The following is a 22568-nucleotide window of genomic DNA, read 5'->3' as shown; positions in this document are numbered from 1 at the left end:
AGGAGTGTCGTACCTGGCGTTCCTCGTACTCGTTCTCGCTGATGTTATACTCTGAATAGTCCTAGGGGTGTCGTACCTGGCGTTACTCGGTCTCGCTGGTGTTATACTCTGAATGGTCCCAGGGGTGTCGTTCCTGGCGTTCCTCGTACTCGTTCTCGCTGGTGTTATACCCTGAATAGTTTCTGACGTGGCTCCAGGATGCGGTGTGTGCTGAGCAAGGGGTCTGGTTAGCACGAGGTGGCCTTCTCCACATGATATGGTGGCTCCCATGCTTCCTAACATTTCCAGGCCCAGTATGATGTCGTCGATCGCCCCGGGCATGACGTGTTAAACTGTGTGGAGTGACGCTTCTCCGAGGCGTACCTCAGTTCTTATGGCGTCGAAGATTGTGGTGCTAGTCCCGTTTGCCATCGTTATTTTGATGGCCATTCTCACCATTTCTCCGTTTCCAGAGTTTACTACACGTTCTGCTAGGCTGCTCGAAACGAAGCTTCTCGATTCCCTTGTGTCGATGACCGCCTCGGCTGATTCCGCGCCGAGCCAGGCTACGGCGTAAAGGCGCCCATGCTCTTCGTACATTACCACTGCCGATTCGGCGCTGGGTTATTTGGGTTCACTGCACCTTGTTCTTCGTGAAGCCCTCTGTCGTTTCCCTGTCGCCGACGGCAGCATTCGATTGTGCGTATATCACTGCGGCCACACTCCCTGGGAAAAATTTTCCGTGGGTTTCTGCATCTATTTGCGTAGTGTACTTGTTCGAACCCCTGATTGCCGGGAGGCGTGTGGTGCGGTATGTTCGGTGGTGGTGGTGGTGGTCGCGCAGGTTTAGGTGGTGATACCAGAGTTGTGTCACTTGCGATGTGTCGCGTAACTTCGCGGTGGTACCCGCCTGATGGTCTTCGATAGTCCTCACGTATGCGCTCTTATTCCTCGGCAAGGGTTAAGAGTTCCGCGAGATTGGTGAAGTCCCTCCGACGGATTTAAAGTTGGTAATCGGGGTGGCTGTTACGGAAGATTCGTTTCAGCCACTATTCGCTGGTGTATCCCGCGTGTCTCATCAAGCCCTGTATCGCTAGCTTGTAGTCCTTGTACTTCTCCTTGTTATGCTGCCTTCGTTGGCGTATGTCGTCTTCGAGACCCTCGAAATACCTGACTGGTAGGAAGAACCGTAAAAAATCCTTTTTGAAGTTTGTCCACCTTTCCCAGTATGCATTGTTATTGCGATAACACTGCAGCGAGGGGCCCCCTAGTAGCTCGGTCATGGTTTTTGGTAGGAGATCCACGTTTAGCGCGTACACTTCGGCTAATTCCTCTAGCCGTTCGATGAACGCTAACGGGTTCCGTCCACCTTCATATTTTACTACCGATGGGTGCGAATATAACGGTCGGTGCCTGAGATGTACCGTTGGATGGTACCGCTTTTCCTGACGATAAGTACTGTTGCGGGGGTGCTGTACTCCTGGGAGGGAACGCGAACTGGTCTTGCTCTGCTGGTCTATCGGCGGTGTTCATGGTGCCCCGTCCGTTCGATGGAATCGGTGTCTTAACCTCATTTAAATCACTCGTGTCTGTAGTTTCCTTATAAGAGGCTCCTAGGGATAGAAATTTTTCGCGTATTTCCGAGTTCACGTTTGCTCTCGAAGTCAGTGCTGCTATGCGCTTTCGGATTTCTCGTGTGGTAACAGTCTGCTCAATACCCAATTCCTGTGTGATGGATATCAGCTGCTCCTCTGAAATGTTGTCTAACCACGTGGTATCAATCTGTTCGGCCATTTTATGGTTAGGTTTCTAGTCAGGAATGTTCTTCTGACGTTGGAGGATTTTCGGGGTCCCTGCTCGGGCGCCAGTTGTAATAAAGCTTTTTTTTCTGTCCCGGTGCTTCTTCAATAAGTGCTTGGGTTATACTCGCCGTGTCCAAGGTTCACTTACAATAAATTTGTAATTCGGGACACCTTACAAATGGTTTTCACATAAAATTCGCTTTATTTCTTTAACTCTATATTTTTATAACTATAATGAAAATAATGTAATAAAAGAAAGATGTATTTGTATTCTGCACTTCGCCTTGTGCTTGCTCTATGATTAGTGGTGGGCTAATGAAATTCGCCAGCATAGTGTATTGATACTACTGCTGTTGGTAGTAGGGTGGTTCCATGATTACTCGAGAAGAGTGTAGAAACCGGGTTTTTTGTCTTGAGACTGTTGGGAGGAGGTGGCTCTTGCGACGGCTTTCGATGTTGAGGCTCGCTCGTCGTCCATTCTCCTAGGGGTGCCGGCTTGGGCATTTTGAGCTCTGGGGTTTGGTTGTGATTGTTGGGGTTTAGGTTGCAAATGCAGTAGTGAATGATGACATTTTTGGCAATAAACGCACGTGAAACTACTTTTACATTCGTTCTTGGGGTGTGACGTTGATAAACAGTTTTCGCAGTAACTATTTTCTCTCACAAATTTGATTCGGTCTGATACCGATAAAATCCTAAACCTGACGCAAGATTTGACTGCGTGGTATTGGTTGCACAATCTACACGAAGCCGTTTTATTGAACCCGGTGTGCATGGGTTTTATTATTATTGGGTTGGGTCTAGTTTTGATTCACCATTCGTGGTGTAAAACTCGAAAATTGGGGCTTCGCCTTGCCTGGTCTGTAGGTACTTAGTCTTTCTACTACCTCGTATCTACTGGTGAGGAATTCATTCATGTCCTCCCAAAGGGGCAGCTCCTTCCGGGAGCTGAGGGATTGTTCCCATAGTGAAAGGCTTTCACTTGGCAGCTTTGATGAGCACAGATAAACGAGGATCGGGTCCCAGTCCGTTGTCAGGATTCCTTGGGTGTTTAAAGTTGACATGCAATTGTTGATTGTTGTCTGCATCTTCTGGATTTGTTCTCCGTTTTCTGTGAATATTGTTGGCAGGTTGAACAGCGTCTTTAGTTGATTGTCGACGAGTATCCTTTTATTTTCGTACCTCGATCTAAATGCTTCCCAGGCAAGCTCGAAGTTATCATCGCTCAGTGGGTATTGTTTTACAATAAGTCCTGCTTGCCCTTTAGTTTTCAGGCGTAGTTGATATAATTTTTGAGCGGGTGATAATTAAGGGTAGTTTTTATAGACTGCCGTGAACATATCTCTAAAGGATGGCCAGTCTTCGTATCCACCATGAAATACTTCGGTGTCGCATGGTGGTACTTTTAAATAAAAACCGTTTGCGTTTGAATTGTTCAATGGGTGGGCGGGTATTTGTTGTTGGATGGTGCTAGCAGTATTAAAAAGCTGTAAGGCTTCTAAAATTTCGGATTTGCATGATTGGTACGTTTCCATGCATTTAGCAAATTTTTGCTCAACCGAGCCGCTGACATCTGTATAATTATCAGAGAAACTTACATCTCGATGGGACTCTAGCACCTTTGTCCATATTTTATCTAGGTCTTCTACTTTGACCTTAAGCATACACTCTGATAAATCGGTAGCTTGGGAGGGTGACCATCTTGAGCAGTAAACCTCTACTTGGTTACCGTCATATATGAATTTCTGCAGGCATTGGTCTGCAGTGGTCAATTTTTGGGGTTCGTCCGACGATTTCGGTATTATAACTTAATGTAGTATATCAAAGAGGGAGCTTTTATTAAGCTGTGAAAATATAAAAAAAAAATCGTAAAAAAAATCTTTTTTTTTGTCTAAACCAGCCTAATGTACGCTTGGTTCTTTATACGGGCTTGTCTCAGCGCTTCTGAGTTCAAGTAATGTGGGTATATAATAATATAAATATTATAATATTTGTGTTCACTGGGTATTTTATTTTTTATTTTTTGAGACCGGCCTAATGTGTACCGGCTTTTTGGTTTGTTATATGTACTTGTCTCAGCGCTTCTGAGCACAAGTAATATGGGTATATAGTACGTATGTATGTATATATATATGGAGAAAAACTTACATCTCGATGGGACTCTAGCACCTTTGCCCATATTTTATCTAGGTCGTCTACTTTGACCTTAAGCATACACTCTGATAAATCGGTAGCTTGGGAGGGTGACCATCTTGAGCAGTAAACCTCTACTTGGTTACCGTCATATATGAATTTCTGCAGGCATTGGTCTGCAGTGGTAAATTTTTGGGGTTCGTCCGACGATTTCGGCATTATAACTTAATGTAGTATATCAAAGAGGGGAGCTTTTATTAAGCTGTGAAAATATAAAAAAAAAAAATCGTAAAAAAAATCTTTTTTTTTTTTGAAACCAGCCTAATGTACGCTTGGTTCTTTATACGGGCTTGTCTCAGCGCTTCTGAGTTCAAGTAATGTGGGTATATAATAATATAAATATTATAATATTTGTGTTCACTGGGTATTTTGTGTTTTATTTTTTGAGACCGGCCTAATGTGTACCGGCTTTTTGGTTTGTTATATGTACTTGTCTCAGCGCTTCTGAGCACAAGTAATATGGGTATATAGTACGTATGTATGTATATATATATATGGGTAAAATATATTTGCCGGTAAACTGTGGTGTACCAACAACCTTTTGTTTGCCGTGCCAACGCACTTGATCTGTATTGACAAAGTAAATGTATGCAAAATATGTAACCGACGATCTTTTTTGTTGCTTCCTTCTATTATGTAGTTACATATGGTCATGCAATTACTTTGTTGAGGGTGGGTTTTTGGCTTATGCAAAAAGATATACAAGTGCGTGTGGGTAATATGGGTGCATATAATTGTAGGTTTGTATGCAAAATTAATCTTGGGTGCACCGGTAAAATAAACTTTAGGAAAAGTGACAAAAATTTGGCAAAGTTTGCTGCTATGGGGCTGCGGTGAATTTCACGCTGGAAAAATTTGTAGCTCGGGTGATATTACCGAACTAAGTGGGTATATACATATATTACATATATACATACGTATATACTTTTATAATTAAGTAGGTATTTCGCGCAACGAACTTTTTGGGTATATAAAACCGGGCAGTGTGTTTTCCGTTGGTAAGGGAATGTAAATTTATTTGTTTAAAAATGTATGTGGGTTTTTTGAAGGGACTGTACCTGTTGGTAACAGTGAGTATGCAAATGAAATATTTTGCCGTTTAGGCTTTTTTATGTGGGTTATATACCCAGGGTCCGGATCTTTAGATCGGAGGGGTATATAAATTTGGGGATTTTAGATTTGGGGTCCGTACTTTAGACGGAGGGAATATATATGGGAGTATATTGGGTAACGAGAGTACTTACTCAGAAATTTTTATATGAAATGTGCGTGACTTGTTGATTTTTGTGTTGTCCTTTAGCCTTTGTTGTAATTTGCTCCTCGTTGATGTTGTCTTGTTCCTCCTTATTGTAATAATGATGTGTGTTTTTTTTCTTAAGTTTTTCAAACGAAAACTATTTTTCCCTCACTTGTTTTTAAACAAATTTCTTTTTTTTCAGCACTTTACTTTTTCTCTACTTTATCTTCTGTTTTTTTTTCTAATATTTTTATATTTTCCGTGTTTTGTGTTTTCGTGCAAAAATTTAATATATTTTTTCCAAAAATTTTCATATTTATCTTTTCTTTTGCTATTTTTTTTCCAAAAAATCTCACTTTTTATCAAATATTGTATTTTTCCAAGGATTTTATTTTCCTTTTCTCAAAATTATGTATATTTTTTTCACAAAACTTTTTTTTTCCCTTCTTCACCCTAATGTGTCTTTTTCCTCTTGTGATTAAATCATGTATGTATGTATTTGTTTTTTATTTAAATAATTTTAGTTTTAACACTTTTGTTGTTTGCTTAAATTAAGTATTTTTTTTCACAAACTTCTTTCCTGTTTCAGATTTTGTTTTCACTTTTGTGTTGCATTTGTATGTTTAAGTTTATTATGTATTTATGTATGTGCACTATTTTTTGTTATAATTTTCTTCGTTTCACTCTTTTTGTATATTTATATTTAAGCACTTAGTTTTATATTAAAATTTAAGCACTTTGTTTTTTTTTTGTTAAGGTGTCCGTACCGATCCGCGTTTTTCTTTTTATGTAAAATTTGTTATTTTTCGGTTTTTGCTGTTGGTCGCTGGCCTTTTCGACACAAAAGGCTCGAAGGACCATGTATAAAATTACTCACTGCACTAAACACCTTTCAAAGGTAAAAGAGGGCACATATATGTCGATATTCTATTTATGTATATATTCACAAATATAAAGAATTTATAACAATAATATAATTAAATTAAACTGAAAAAAAAGACGCGACGGCGGGCGGACGATATAATAAAAACTGCGTTGGGACGAGCGGGCACGATCAATGCGTGTGGTTGGGTAGTTTTAAGTAAACTAAACAATTGGGAGTGAGCGCGGTGGTGGTTGGCAAGCCACAGCTGAGCTGCACTGCCTGCGCTTGGCCGCACTGGCCGGGTGTTGCCAGACGGAGGGGGCGGACTTAGTCCGAAAACTCCATCATGTCTTCAACACTTAGTTTTTCGCCAAGTTTTTCATATTTTTCTTCTTTTTTATTTCTATGTTTTTACCTTCACTTTGTGTTTGCTATGATGTCTTTGTAATTATCTTTGTTTCTTCTGTTTAACTTTTCGTTGGGTGTCAGTCGTACAACTGTGCTACTTTTCTGTATACTTCTATTAGCTTTCAATTTGCTCTATGTTTTTGGCGATTGATTTTGTTCTTGCGAAGGAGTGAGCTTTTTCTATGTGTACGAAACTTTATTTTTGGCGCGTGCGCAGTTAAACGGTATGAGCTTTCAAAGGCTCTCGGGTGCTTGCATAAGGAAAATGGTGTGCGCCAACGTGCGAAGGTTAAAATGAGTACGTGTATACTGAAGAAAAAATTTCAACTTACGATTATGCTTTATGAATTACACTTAAAGACTCAATTTTTCGGTTGCGGCTTTATGTGCACTTCCTACGCGCAGTGGAAGCGTGCTGGGCCCATAAGCTGTGATGGATTCCATATAAGTCGCAATGAAACGCAGGTCTAAATTCAATGTGTTCTCCTTTATTATAATTCAACGGAAGAAGAAAAAGGAAAATAGATACAGTATAGAGTGGAGACAATTTTGTCTATACCACATGGTGATGACAGATCTGTGTTATATTAATTAGTTTCAACAGCTCTTCATACGTAAAAAGTGGCATATACATATAACAAATCCACATCGTGTAAGAAGCCTTTTAGTTTTCCAAATACGCTAAAATTCTTAAGTACCCTCGAATACGCACTCATATGAATTCAATTTTAATCCATTATTATACCTATAAAAAATAGTCGGCAATTTTTCGAGATCAGTCGGCATACCAGTAAGATGCACCCCCCACGATCGGAACCTTCGCAACGCCCCACTATGGAAAATCGTAGAACAATTGCTGATTAAAAATGGTTTTTTCGATGTCGCTACTGGCATGCTTTTTTTATTTCAATCAATAGTTTAAGGACTAAACTAGACTATAATATCGAAAAATTATACATATTATATGAAATGATTTTTTTTACAATATCACACACTTTAAGTTTTGACGGACGTCCATGTTAAGCCCATTCCATTCATCACTTTCAAATTCATTTTAATGTTATACGTTACAGGAAAAGGTATGATGTATTATATATTTCTGGAAACCTCGTTTTTTGAAGAATATGAACCAAAAAATATGTTTTTATACCTTTCATGAATATGAAATGGTATATTAACATTGGTCCGATGATTGTAGCGTTGAGAAATGTAGAAGATAGACTCACCATTAAGTATACCGAATTGATCAGGGCGACGAACTGAGTTAATATAGCCATGTCCGTCTGTCCGTCCGTCTGTCTGTTTGAACGCAAACTAGTCCCTCAAATTTTGAGATATCTCAATAAAATTTGGCAGAAGGATGTATTTTTGTATTATATTAGACATTTGTCGGATCCGGTAGGATCGGACCACTATAACACATATCTCCCATACAACCGATCGTTCAGAAAAGACGATTTTGGTCATTTCTGCCGCAATTTAGAAAGCATAAACGTCAATCTCGGTGATATATATTCTAATATATCATAGAAGATATCCTGAAAAAATCACTTTGGTCGGAGCTATATATAGTTATATCCCATGCAACCGATCGTTCAGATAGAAAGATTTTTGGCCATTTCTCCCTTAATTTAGAAAGTAGAAAAGTGAAACTCGGTGATATATATTTTAATATATCATAGAAGATTTTTGAAAAAATCACTTTGATCGGAGCTATATATAGTATATATCCCATACAATCGATCGTTCAGATAGAACGATTTTTAGCCAACGTTAAACTTGGTGATATTTATTCTAATATATCATAAAAGATTTTCTGAAAAAATTACTTTGATCGGAGCTATATGTATATAGTATATACATATCCCATACAACCGATCGATCAGATAGAAAAATTTTTGGCCATTTCTCCCTTAGTTTCCAATATAAAAACTGAAACTTGGTGATATATATTCTAATGTATCATAGAAGATTTCCTGTAAGAATAAATTTGATCGGAGCTATATATAATATATATCCCATACAACCGATCGTTCAGATAAGGGTGTTTTCTGCCATTTTGTATTTTATATTTATCTTAAAAATCGTTTAGGTATGTACATCTCTTCACTATATATTTCTTATCTTATACATCTGATTATTTGGAGATTACGAACGGGATAAGATTATTGTTCAGCCCCATTCATGAAAGGTATGAAGTCCTCGGCACAGCCGAATACAGTCCCGTTCTTACTTCCTAGTATTATGTTTATGTTTACCTTAAAATAATTGCAAAATAAAATATGGTGAAAAAGTTTTTTTAAAGTTCATCGAGACTTTTGACAGTTGCCCAGGTTTACCCACGCTTTACATTCTTTGTTGATTTATAGCCTAGCTATCCATAAACATAACCAAATAAAAAAAAATCTGCGGAAATTTGCGATTTTCGGGTAACTATTAAAAATGTGATAAAAGTCAGAAAACGGGAAACCGCTCGCTATATACTGGGGTTTTAGATGTTGCTGTGTAGATCAATAGTATACGGTAAGTTTTGTAATTGTTCATTGATAGTAGGAAGCTTACCTCTTTTGTACTCATGTTGTGTGTGAAAATATTAATAAACAAGTTGCACACCAGAGAACAGCGCTGAATGATTCTTTCTTCTCAATAAAAATCCCAGTTTTCTCGAGTGACTGTGAGGGTTGAATATAGCTTTAAACAATAAAAAAAGTAAAGCATTATCTTTTCAAACATCATAACAAAAACACTAAATGCAGTTTTACCTAAATTTTTCAATTTCAGTGGGCGAAATATGTTATTACTATGTAAAATACCTATTTTTTATCAATAAAAATTCCAGTTCTCCCGTGTGACAATGAGCGTTGAATCCTATTTTAAACAATAAAAAAGTAAAGCATTAAGTGCAGTTTTGCCTAATATACCTACAACTCGAAACTTTGTTGAGGGAGTACTTATGAATGTACACCTTAGCTAGGAAATTAACGAGGTTAGAAGCAATTATAACGGAATTTCCAAAATACCCTTTGTTTCAACGCACTACATTAGTATATAAAAAAACAAAATATTAATGAATTAACAGAAGTGTAATTGTTGGGAATACAAATAACTACGTGTTTTGTTGTCCCTTCAAAATGTGTACTTTCAAGTGTTTTAAACGTGAAATAATACTTTCGTATATCGAAGGAGGAAAATCATTGGAGGCATTATCAACAGTTTTAAAAGAAATTTACCATCTATCTGAAGACAACTTATGTTTCATCCTCAGTGATTTTCAAAGACATATTATTCATACTTTTAATAAACGATGGGCAGAAGCTTCACGGAAAAGGATAAATTTTTAATGAAAAACAGTAATTGGTTAGAATCAGAATATTCAGTAACTTTACCAAAATCTGACGACGTTATAACCGACTCCAAATCATCTACTTCGTCTGGAAAACGTGGGAGACCGTGCGTATCCAGATTTGTCAGAATCCAGTAAAAGAAGAAAAAAATACAATGCCACCTAATTAATGTGAATTTGAACACGTCTATAATGCATATCATCAATGGTTACGTTCGATAGGAAAGGAACAGAAGCAAAACTTGTGGAAACATTAAGGTTTGCTGACAGTGAAAATAAGACCTTATTCTCGAGTCTCATAGAAGACGCATATTTTTATTTCATAGAAGACGCAAGGCAGACAAAAATATTTACGGATGAAGAAACATTGAGCGTATTTATTGACTTGGATTTAACGAAAGCACAATAATTGTACTACGGAACAAATGAAGGATTTGACTAAAGTGACTGCTAGGCCTGAAAATGAAGATTCTTATTAATATGAACTGTCTACTTTACACGCCTGAATTCGTTGTATGGAAATTATTTTAAATATTTCCTATAATATGTCTTCCCAAACATGGTGAGTCACAAGCGAAGAAAAGAAACGACTAAAGCAAGAGAAGAAAACCCTGGTACAAAGGCGTTTCCGTGAAGAGCTAAAATGGATCATCGACAAACCAAGGCAAGTAAGCGGTAATACTAATGACGGTAATACTTCCAGAAGAATTTTTCACAATGCATGCTGCTCTGCTGAAATTACAGGAGTGGATATAAATTTGATTAAACGACTTTACATAATTCTGCAAGCTCTTTCAATGATAAATGCTGAAAAATTTGGCAGTTATGCTTTGGAGACTGCCAGGATCTATGTGAGCAATTATGAATAACACTACATGCCATCTTCTGATCACAAAATTTTGATTCATGGAGAAAGTATCATAAAGCATTTTGCAGTACTTCCTATTGGTCAACTTTCGGAGATGCACAAAAATCCCGTTATAAGGATTATAAAAAATTTCGTTTACATCATGCTAGAAAATGATGAAAATCCGCTACAAACGAGGACGCATTTGATACTCTTCTTTATAGTTCAGGTCCTTACATAATCAGCATTAGAAAACTGTATACTAAAAACGTGAAGGAACTTGATGAAGACACCTAATATCTTTTGAAAGTGAACGAATTAATTTTAGATCCCGAAGCTCATCAGGTATAAATAACATAATAAACATATGTATATGTACAATAACAATAGTAAACATTACAATTAATTAATTAATCTGTGTTCAATTTCAATCACCATTTTTTTATGTTTTTATTATTTAAATTGGCTTGTATTTTGTGGTACTATTTGATATTTGATTATTGTAGGCATAAAATAATAGTATTCATTGTAAAAAAATAAATATTGGATATTTTTAATAATTTTGAATTTCTTTTATCTTTTAAGGTATGGTTTTAAATTCAGGCATAATAAATTACATTCCATTTGAAGCCATATACCCTATTCTATATATGTGCAACATTTTAGAACATAATATTCAGAAATAAAAAATTGTTGATTTTTAATCAGAAACTGGCCTTTATTTTCCATAGTGCGCCCCTGCGTAGAATTGATTCTGCGCTGAAGGCTGTGCCCAATGCAAACGACGGAAAAAGGAAATACCATTTTTGTAACAAAACTGGGCATATGAAGAAAAATTGTTTAAAATACAAGTCATGGTTGTCAAACAACAAGACGAAGGCAAAACAGGACGTGAATAAAGCTGTGGAAGAAATTGCTTTGTGGTGTGTGACTGAAAAATGCAACAATCAACAAATTTGGGTAACCGATTCAGGTGCAACATGTCATATTGCTAACGATAAAAGAATGTTTACTAAACTGGACGTGAATGGGAGATAGCAATCAATTTCTGTGGCCAATGGAAAAATTTCCCTCTCCCAAGGTAAAGGTATCTGCAAAATTGAAGTTGATGGTATTACTCTCAGAATTGAAGATGTATACTATGTTCCGGATTTCAACTCAAATTCTTTCGGTAAGAAAAATGGTCGAAAAAGGATGTAAAATTTCTTTTAAAAAAGACTTGTGTATTATAGAAAAGGTAATACTATTGTGTGTACAGCTAATATATATAACGATTTGTATGTTCTACACAACTAAATTTAATCAAGTTATATATGCGAATCATTGTAGACTAAATTGTGTACATTATTGGCATCGTGTATTTGGATTTAGAGATTTTGAGGCTATTCGAAAAGTTCATTGTGAAAAATTAGCAGAAAATATGAAATAGCCCATTGCTCTGATAATAGTAAATGTGAAGTATGTGTTCAAGGAAAGTTTTCAAGATTGCCATTTCCAAAAGAGAGCCAAAATAGACGTGCTAATAAATTTGATCTTATTCATACGGACGTGTGTGTTCGTATTTCACCGTCGACTAATAGTGGTTACAAATACTTCATTATATTTATTGATGATCACACACGTTATTGAGAAGTAAGTATGTTTATTGAAATCTAAGGACGAAGTGTTTAGTAAAATTAAAGAGTATTGGGTTTTATTAAAAAATTAATTCAATCAATATCCGAAAGTAATGAGGTCGGATCGTGGAGGAGAATATATGGGACGTAGTGTCAACGATTTTCTAGCTAGCTGTGGTACACAAGTTCAGTATACAACATCATACAATCCTCAGCAAAATGGAGTAGCTGAAAGAAAATTAATTGAAATGGTGAAATGTATGATTTTGGATGCTAACTTACCAAAATGTATGTGGGATGAATCAATAATTTATGAGAATCATTTACAGAACTGCTTGCTAGCCGTAACGTAAGCACAACTCCGTTTGAACTGTTGACATCTAAGGACCTGACTATTCGAAATTTCATTTATTTGGTTCGGAATGTTATGTAAACTCCCTAAAGAAAAAAGGAGCGAATTAGAAAATAAATAGCTCAAATAAAAAAGTATTTATTGGAATTTCTCAAGACTCAAAAGGTTTTCGCGTAATGGACAGAAATAATTTTAAAGTGGTAGTGTCTCGAGATGTAGTTTTCATGGATGAGAAAAATTATAAAAAAGATGATTCTAATTTAGATATTCAGAAGAAAGATACTCATATATTTTTACCTAATTCTATCGGCAATGTTCCTTCAATGCATGAAGATGAAGTACTTGATGGCGTAGATGGGGATAGAATTACTATGGAAAATATGGATGTTGATGTGTCATGTTTAGGTAGTGGGTCTTGTTCAAATGCAGAGGAAGAGTTATTTGGATGCTAGTGATGTTGTCGAAGCTTCTATTCGTAGAATATCTATTCGTGTTAATAAAGGTATTCCACCAAAAAGATTAATTCAAGGAAATGGTAGCTTGGCATCTTTCACTCCAGATCCAAATAGTTTTAATGAAGCTATAAAATTAAGAAGGAGAATGATTATTGAATTGATGCGATGCAAGAGGAGTTAAATTCTTTGCAACATAATAAAACATGGAAGCTTGTAGATCTGCCAAAGGCCAGGAAAGCTATTGGTTGGGTAAATGGGTATTCAAGAAAAAGATAGATGTAAACGGGAGTGTTGAACGATTACGATTTAAAGCAAGGTTAGTTGCACAAGGATTTAATCAGAAGTTTGGGATTGACTATGATGCTGTATTTGCTCCAGTGCAGAGCGGAGCCGAGCATATTGGCGCTTCAGTAAATACGAGAATCAGCGCTGAAATTCTGTTTATTCCATGTGTTTTGCTTTTATGTCATTTAGTCTTGTTGTTCATTTGTGTTTATAAAATTGCTGTACAAGGCAATGGATTCATCCGACGAAGAGTATTTTGCTTCTCCTAGTGTGATTAATGCAATTATTAATACAAAAGAATTTGGAAAACATCCAATTACAGTAAAAAAAATTTCACTTATTATTTGATCGATATCATTTTTTTATTTTTAAACCATTAAAAAACACGACTGCACGCTAAAAAGAAAAATCAACAATGCAAAAAAGCGCGCAAAACGCTTTGAAACTGTTTTCTCGCACTCATCGGCTTTGCTCTCTGCTCTTGTCGGCCGTTCACTGTGTTATACACAAGCTTATTTGTATTGACTTGTATGTAATCAGTTTTATCGCACTGACTATCTCGGCTCGGCTTTCAGCGCTCACACTGTTCGCACCCTTAGGCAAGCTGCGTTAGTTATAGAGCTGTAGTTTGATTGGCTGATAAATTGTTACTTCTTCTGCGCAGCTAATGTTAAAAGTTTTTACCTATTATTCCAAAAATAAAATTTTTTTTTAATTTAAATTTGCGTTGCGGATTACTTTATTTTAACAAGCTTTATTTTTGTTTCCTAATTAGGGCACGAGTCGTTCGTTTTTCTTTTTTTCTATTTTTTTTATTTTTATTTTTCTAAATTACACTTTAGACACGCTGCGTTAACTATTAGGCTATAGAGCGGTGGTTTGGTTGACTGATAAATTGCCTTCTTCTGTGGAGCTATTGTTAAACGTTTTTACCTACTATTCCAAAAAAAATTTTTTTTATTTAAATTTATGTTGCGGATTACTTTATTTTAACAAGCTTTATTTTTGTTTCCTAATTAAAGAACGAGTGTTTCGTTTTTCTTTTCCTTTCTTTTACAGAGTTGTATTTATATTTCTTTTACAGAGTTATATTTATAAACTTATACTAAAAAGGGTCTCAGGGTTTTATAACCACAGAGTCGTTATTAGAATTATGAAGCATCATAACATTATGATGAATCACTTTATTGGTGATCTTACAGCTCAGCCAATCTGGCAATATGATCGGCTTCGATCATGCTGAACTTAAGTAACTAGAGCGCGCTCCTCCGATGAGGATTCATTCTGTTCAGTCGGCTGTTGCCACCTCTTGATTCGGTGGGCTTCAATTACCCCATCACAGGGTAGTTGTGCAAGTTGACGGGTATCAATGTCACGTACAACATATCTATCATTACCGAGTAATTTATGTATTACGTAAGGACTTTTGTATATACATAGGTATCAGCTTTTTGTTTGTCCCAGGGCTTATATCGAGATTTCTTATAACGACATATTCACCTACTTGGTACGTTTTGGATGAGGTGTTCTGTTGTGTGTGGGCGTTCATACTTTTTTTCGTTAATATTAGATTCGACGCTTCCGTACGCATACGATCTTGGTTTCTATCTTCGTCAGGGCACAACTTATCCTGAAAGTACTCAGTGAATTCATCTATTATTATCACCCTCTGTTCAACCCCAAAAAGTTACCGCTTTGGAGTATCTATGCAGGTACTATGGACGGAATTGTTTATTGCGTACTCAGTTTCAGCTAATTTCTTTGTCCAATCATTATCATTTAGGTCATTCCTCAGTTTCCCTAACATCGACTTTATAATTCTGTTAACTCTTTCTAACTGCCCGTTTGCTTGAAGCGAAGCGACTGCTACTTTTATATGGGTTATATTTTTCTTCAGCAGAAATTCGGCAAATTGCAGTGATGTAAAGCAGGTTCTTCTATCACTTATAATACGTCGCGGTCTACTATAGTAACCAAAGCATTTCTCTAGGGCAGCTATAACTTCCCGTGTGCTGGTTGAGTTGGTTGGGTATAGTTTAACACATTTTGTGAAGGCATCTACAACTACCAGAATGATTCAAGGTTCGCTTCGAGCTCAAGGCTAGAACAATAATTTTTTTCTAATGATAGTTATTTATTTATTTATTTTTTTTTGGTAAAAGTCTAGTTGTGGGGTCGACTGCTAATACTCTACCAAAAATAGCGAGAGAGGTGTCAAACGACGCTTCTTGACATCAGTATTAATAATCTGAAGGCGGAAAATAAAAATTTTAACTCGTTCAAAAGATATTAACGAAAAACCGAAAATTACCCGCAGGTCCATCCGAAACCGGGGCTGGGATCCATAGTATTTTTGCGCATAACACCTTTGTGCATTGGCGGGCTTCGGCCGCGCTTATTTAAAATTACCCTGGGTGGGTCCAACACCGTTTTGGAAACCAAAACTATACCCGCGCAAATCACTTATATTCTGTAACGACAGCATTGCATCATAAGCACTGGTTCGAATGAATGGCAGCATGTATCTGTGACTACGTGTGATGTGTCTAGGTTCGTGTGTTGGCCGCAATGTTGCAATGACTGTCGCAACAGCAAAATGGCAACATTGTATCTGAAGTAGACGGCGTAACAATATTACTGATGGCGTAGCAACATTGCAGTCAAGACACGAACTAAATGTATCTGTGTAGGTGTTAGTTTGTGTAAGCGTTTAGGTGTATGAATGTATGAGTGTGTGGATGCATAAATGAAAATACGGGAAAGCCGAAAGATAGCTTTGCACGTATAGGTAACAATTTTCAATTCCAAGTAACGTTCTCTGCCACGGCGGTAGCAATAAAAGGGCACAACGTTAGGCAACGGACAAGGCATAATTTTATCAGTGCCCAGTGTGAGTGAGTGTGCAGTTTGATTAAAAGTTTGTGCCCCGAAAAATATTAAAAAAAAAGTTTGAAGTGCGCGGCTTAAACGAAACTTAAAGTTGTGCGCGCCGAAAAGTTTTTCGCGAAACGCGAATAAAGAAAACGACGCCGAAAGGAGTAAAGGCTAGGGATATCCTGCCCACCACCAAGCGGTTCCCGACTCAGGACAGCAGCAGAAGTTCCTGTTAAGTACAATGGTTTCCTTTGCCCTTGAATTTTTTACCTCCACCAACTTGGCATGCCCACTGGGAAGCTGGCTTCCATATGGCCAATTTTCCAAGCAATCCAAAAGCAAATTTGCATGCATATATGCACGCCTTCACACATACATATGTATGTCGATGTGTATATTAATCATGCAGACAAAAAAAATAGTTTTAGCATCACCTGTCTTTTTACACTAGGAATTCTTCAAGAATAATGTTTTTCTTTCTTTATATTAACAGGGCACTCCCTTTTGGAAAGAACGCACTGGGCAGAGCATTTAAAATTACGGTTTGCGGCCTAAAGGCGAAATCGGCAACACAAACATTACAGCACTTTTTTTATTGGCAACATACGGCCACAGCAACCCCAACAGTAGCTTTTTTATATTGGCGACATCCCACCCTACAACAAATACTCTATCTTTTAATATTGGCGGTGCAACACCTACCACAAAAACTACCATTCGCTTTCACACATATTTGAGTTTTCCGACGGCACACCACTATACAAAAACTACACACATTTGCTTTCCGACGGCACCCAACATCAAAAACAACCACACATATTTTTTTTATCGGCGGCGCAACGCCAACAACAAGTACGACATCTTTTTCTACTGGCAATTACAATTCCCACCGGCGGCCACATATTTCGGTATAGGCAATATTTTGCCACCACCACAACAACGACAACAACACCATCTTCATTCACCAACCAGCTTGACAAATACATTTTTTTTAACATCACCCAGCTGAGAAGTTACAATATAAGGAAGTCTAAAGGCGGTATTGGCGGCGATTACAACACCAAAACACACCATGTCGGCAGCAGAAATCATCGTCGAAATTTAACTTCAAAATTCTTTTTGTTGTTTCCAACAAATCATACTTTTGTATTTTCTCACATATTTTTTTAAGTATGTTTACCCATATTGTATATTTTTTTAGACATAAGTTGGTAGGAAAAAGGTTGGTAAAAATTTAAGAGCTTGGAGCAAATGATCTTTTGGGGGGAGGGGATTGGGAGTTTTGGACACAAATAGACGGTTAACCAGCAGCCGAACTCGCGCACTAGAGAACCAGATCGCTGGTTCTGTTTTTAATCAACTCGACACTGGGATTCCGCGGGCCGTAGCCTTGTGCCCACAGACTATTTTAATAGGTGCGCTTCGCATATCTTTGGATCCTTTGGCCCTGAACGTCCGCTTAGGGTCTCTTTAGCGAACGGGGTGTTGTTCAACGACTCGGAAAATAGTTTAAATTTCTCCCAGAAGATCGATTTGGTGTGCCAAATGTCTGACACTGAGGACGTGGGTGGCCGGGGGGCGGTGTTTCGGCAGTGAACGTACCACCAACGGCTTCCGGCGGCCTTGGTGTTCCCCACGCTGACGCCAGTGCAAATGCAACCAATGTTGAACAGCTGAGCCGAATGATGGCGATGATGGCGCAACAACAGGATTTTGTTGTAGAAATGGCGGCAGAGGTGCGGAACATCAAAACCAATGTTGGGAATCTTGGTGGTCGCGTAGCAGAAATGGAAGCTTCTGCACAAGCGTCGAGACATCGTTCCGCCTTGTCATCCACGCCCCAACCTGGGAACCAGAGGGGAGGGGGCGAGCTACTGCTCGCGACGGTACTCCGATTACCAATCAGACTACCGAGAGAGATAGTGGTAACCCCCCAAGGTGGAAAAAGTTAGATTTAGAAAAGTTGCACATCAAATTCGATGGGACCAAGTCCACTAGAAGATGAGGGAGAAAATATTTTAAAAGGTTTAAGAATAAAATAGTTTCAACAATTGTTACAGTGAAAGCAGATAACAGGTTTTACGCCAAAACAAAGATAGGAGGTCATGAGGTCCTGGCTCTCTTGGACTCAGGGGCGACTGCTAGCTGCTTAGGAAAAGGCTAAGCGGCTCTCCTAGGCGGTAAAGAGGCCTTGATTGTGCCAATAAGGGGCAAAAATATCCGAACCGCGAACGGGGAGGAAACCGCCGTGGTAGTAGTAATAAAGCTACCAGTTGTGTGGGATAATTCGATGGAAGAATCAGAATTTTTGATAGTGCCAGGTCTACAACAACAAGTTTATTTAAGTATAGACTTTTGGCAGGCATTTCGTATGAGTGTTGTGAATAAAGGTTTGAATGGGAGTGTGAATGCTGCCAGTGTGGCGGAGCTCGTGCCCGCTGAGGCAGACCTCTCCAACAGTAGTTCGAATTCCCCCGTATCACTGGTTATTAAAGGAACGAAGAATCGGCTTTGGCTAGATGCCCGCAAAGTGAATTAAAGAACTATAAAGGACCCATACCCCTTACCACATATTGATGGAATTTTGAGCCGCCTACAAAACACGAGATACATCTCTGCAATTGACCTCAAGGACGCTTTCTGGCAGATTCCCCTCGAGAGAAAATCACGTGAAAAGACTGCCTTCACTGTCCCTGGCCGATCCCTATACCAATTCACTGTAATGCCTTTCGGGTTATGCAACGCAGCACAACGTATGTGTCGTGTTATGGACAAGGTCATTCCGGCCGCTTTACGTGAAGGTGTTTTTGTTTATTTGGATGATTTGTTGGTCTGTTCTGAAGATTTTATGTCCCATATGTGTCTGTTGGAAAAGGTCGATCGGTTTCTTCGTGAAGCTAATTTAACTATAAATGTAGAAAAGAGCAAGTTCTGTTTCAAAGAAGTTCGATATCTAGTGTACGTATTCGGGGATGGTTGCATTAGAATAGACGCCAATAAAGTGGTAGCTGTGAGGGACTTTCCAGTTCCGAAAACCCCGAAGCAACTATGACGATTCCTGGGTGGTACCAATGTTTCATACAGGACTACGCGACTATTGCAGCTCCGCTGCACGACAGCCTCAAGAAAGACAAAATCAAAAAGTTTGCAATGACGGACGAAGCAATAAAATCATTTGAAATTTTAAAGCAGGGTTTAGTTTCTGAACCGGTGCTCACACATCCTGACTTTAATAGTTGTTTTTTATACTCAGTGTGATGCATCAACTGACGGAGTTGGAGGGGTTCTGTTTCAGTTGGACGATGACCAGAACGAAAGACCTATTGCCTACGTTTCGGCAAAACTAAATAAGGCGCAGAAAAATCACAGCATTACAGAACTTGAGTGCTACGCCGCTATCGTGAGTGTGAAGAGATTCCGACCTTACGTGGAAGGAAGCCCGTTCACCATCATAAATGATCATGCCAGCCTCAAATGGTTCATGAATCAGAAAGATCTTTCTGGGAGGCTGGCAATGTGGAGTTTGAAACTCCAGGGTTATGATTTCGATATACAACATCGAATAGGTACACAAAACGTGGTTCCTGACACACTCTCACGAATACACATGGACGAAATACAGACGAATGACAGAGCCATAGACGTGTGTCTCGAGTCACCGTACTTCGAGTCGGAGGAGTATACGAAGTTAAAAAAAACGGTGACCGAGAACAAGGATAAATTACCTGACCTATGTCTATCGGACGCAATTCGACAGGGGGGATGATCTTCTAGCGGACCTGACCTGGAAGCTCTGGGTTCCGTGGGGGTTGCGACCGGGGCTTGTAGGGTCGTCTCACAGCGCGCCGTCCGCTGGTCATGGTTGCATACACAAAGCACTATCCCGACTACGTCGGAAATATTACTGTCCAGGAGTGGTCACAGATGTATGCGCTCATATAAAAGATTGCGAAACTTGCAAAATTAACAAGATACAAAACGTTTTCAAGCAACCGATGATGGGTAAACAGAAGCTAACAGAACGACCTTTCCAACGTCTTTTTATTGATTTTATGGGTCTTATTTATGGGTGTATGTCTTTGTTTGTCTAGATCACTTGACTAAGTTTGTGTTTTTAAAACCTATGAGAAGGACCGCTCAGCTGAGGTTATACAATTTTTTGAGAAAGAAGTTTTTCACGTGTTCGGCGTGCCCGAATATGTCCATTCGGATAACGGCAAACAATTCGTCTCTGAAATGTTCAAAGAGTTTTTGGAGAAGTATGGCACGACACAAGTGAGAACTCCATTTTATTCACCTCAGTGTAACGCTGCGGAAAGAGTCAACTGATCTGTGCTTTAGATAATTAGGTCATTCAAAAGAACTGGGACAAATGCGTCAGCGACGCCGCATTTGTACTACGCAGCGTTACTCACTCAGCTATCAACATGTCACCATACTATGCCACTTTCGGTATGCCTATGATACAGCATGCTGCATCATTTGAGCTATACCGAAAGTTGGCGGCTGGTGATAAAATGCAGCTCATCAGAAAAAGAGTTATGAAGGAGCTGAAGTTGGCCCATGATAGAAGTCAAAAGGTCTACGACACCAGGAGTAAGGATATAAAGTTTCAGATTGGACAAGTGGTATATCGCCGAAACTTTAAGCAAAGTTCCCAAGTCGATAATTACAACGTCAAGTTAGCCCCTAAACAAATCAAATGCATAGTTTAAATGTAATGGGGTATGAACTTGGTGCTAGTAGTGGGAAAAATATCGGCGTATACCACGCTAAAGAAAATTTTGCAAAATATTTCAATGTCTTTGTTCTATGTTATTTATTTATTAATTGACGTATTGTATTTATTAATTAATTGACGTATGTGATTATTTTATTAAATTATTTTTATTTTCTTGACTTTTTTATTCATTTGATAATTTTTGCATTTATTTGGATTTTTTTATTCATTTATTTATTTTACATATTTATTTAATTTTTTTTACTTGACTATATGATCTGTGATATTTTATTTGATTTAATTCTTTTATTGCGTTTTTTTTTTTATTACCAGTGATATTTTATTTTACAGTTTTTATTAAGTTTTATTATCTGTGATATTTTTTTTTTAATTATTCTAGATTTTAGATCCTATCTGTGAAATAGGTTATGTATGGTATAAGGAGTAGAAGTAACCGAGTGACTTAGTATGTAGATGTAGCAATAGAACCAAGTGTTAACAATAAAATTAAGCCCGGCATTGAGACGTGGGTCGAGACCACACGTTGGACGGGAAACAAAAGTTTGCAGGCTGCGTTCGAATTTTGTTTACGCACACGCTCCATAGTGCAGGCACCATTGGCGGTTGCAAGCCTGTAACGACAGCCTTGCATCATAAGCACTGGTTCGAGTGAATGGCAACATGTATCTGTGACTACGTGTGATGTGTCTAGGCTCGTGTGTTGGCCGCAATGTTGCAATGACTGTAGCAACAGCAAAATAGCAACATTGTGTCTGGAGTAGACGGCGTAACAACATTGCTGATGGCGCAGCAACATTGCAGTCAAGACACGAACTAAATGTATCTGTGTAGGTGTTAGTTTGTGTAAGCGTTTAGGTGTATGAATGTATGAGTGTGTGGATGCATAAATGAAAATACGGGAAAGCCGAAAGATAGCTTTGCACGTATAGGTAACAATTTTCCATTCCAAGTAACGTTCTCTGCCACGGCGGTAGCAATAAAAGGGCACAACGTTAGGCAACGGACAAGGCATCATTTTATCAGTGCCCAGTGTGAGTGAGTGTGCAGTTTGGTTAAAAGTTTGTGCCCCGAAAAATATTTAAAAAAAAGTTTGAAGTGCGCGGCTTAAACGAAACTTAAAGTTGTGCGCGCCGAAAAGTTTTTCGCGAAACGCGAAAAAAGAAAACGACGCCGAAAGGAGTAAAGGCTAGGGATATCCTGCCCACCACCAAGCGGTTCCCGACTCAGGACAGCAGCAGAAGTTCCTGGTAAGTACAATGGTTTCCTTTGCCCTTGAATTTTTTATCTCCCACCAACTTGGCATGCCCACTGGGAGGCTGGCTTCCACATGGCCAATTTTCCAAGCAATCCAAAAGCAAATTCGCAGGCATATATTCACGCCTTCACACAGATATATGTATGTCGGTGTGTATATTAATCATGCAGACAAAAAAAACAGTTTTAGCATCACCAGTCTTTTTACACTAGGAATTCTTCAAGAATAATGTTTTTCTTTTTTATATTAACAGGGCACTCCCTTTTGGAAAGAACGCACTGGGCAGAGCATTGAAAATTACGGTTTGCGGCCTAAA

This window comes from Eurosta solidaginis, chromosome X, assembly GCF_040869045.1.
Source record: "Eurosta solidaginis isolate ZX-2024a chromosome X, ASM4086904v1, whole genome shotgun sequence".
NCBI classification, from domain to species: Eukaryota; Metazoa; Arthropoda; class Insecta; order Diptera; family Tephritidae; genus Eurosta; species Eurosta solidaginis.
Note: the sequence above shows the minus strand (reverse complement) of the source record.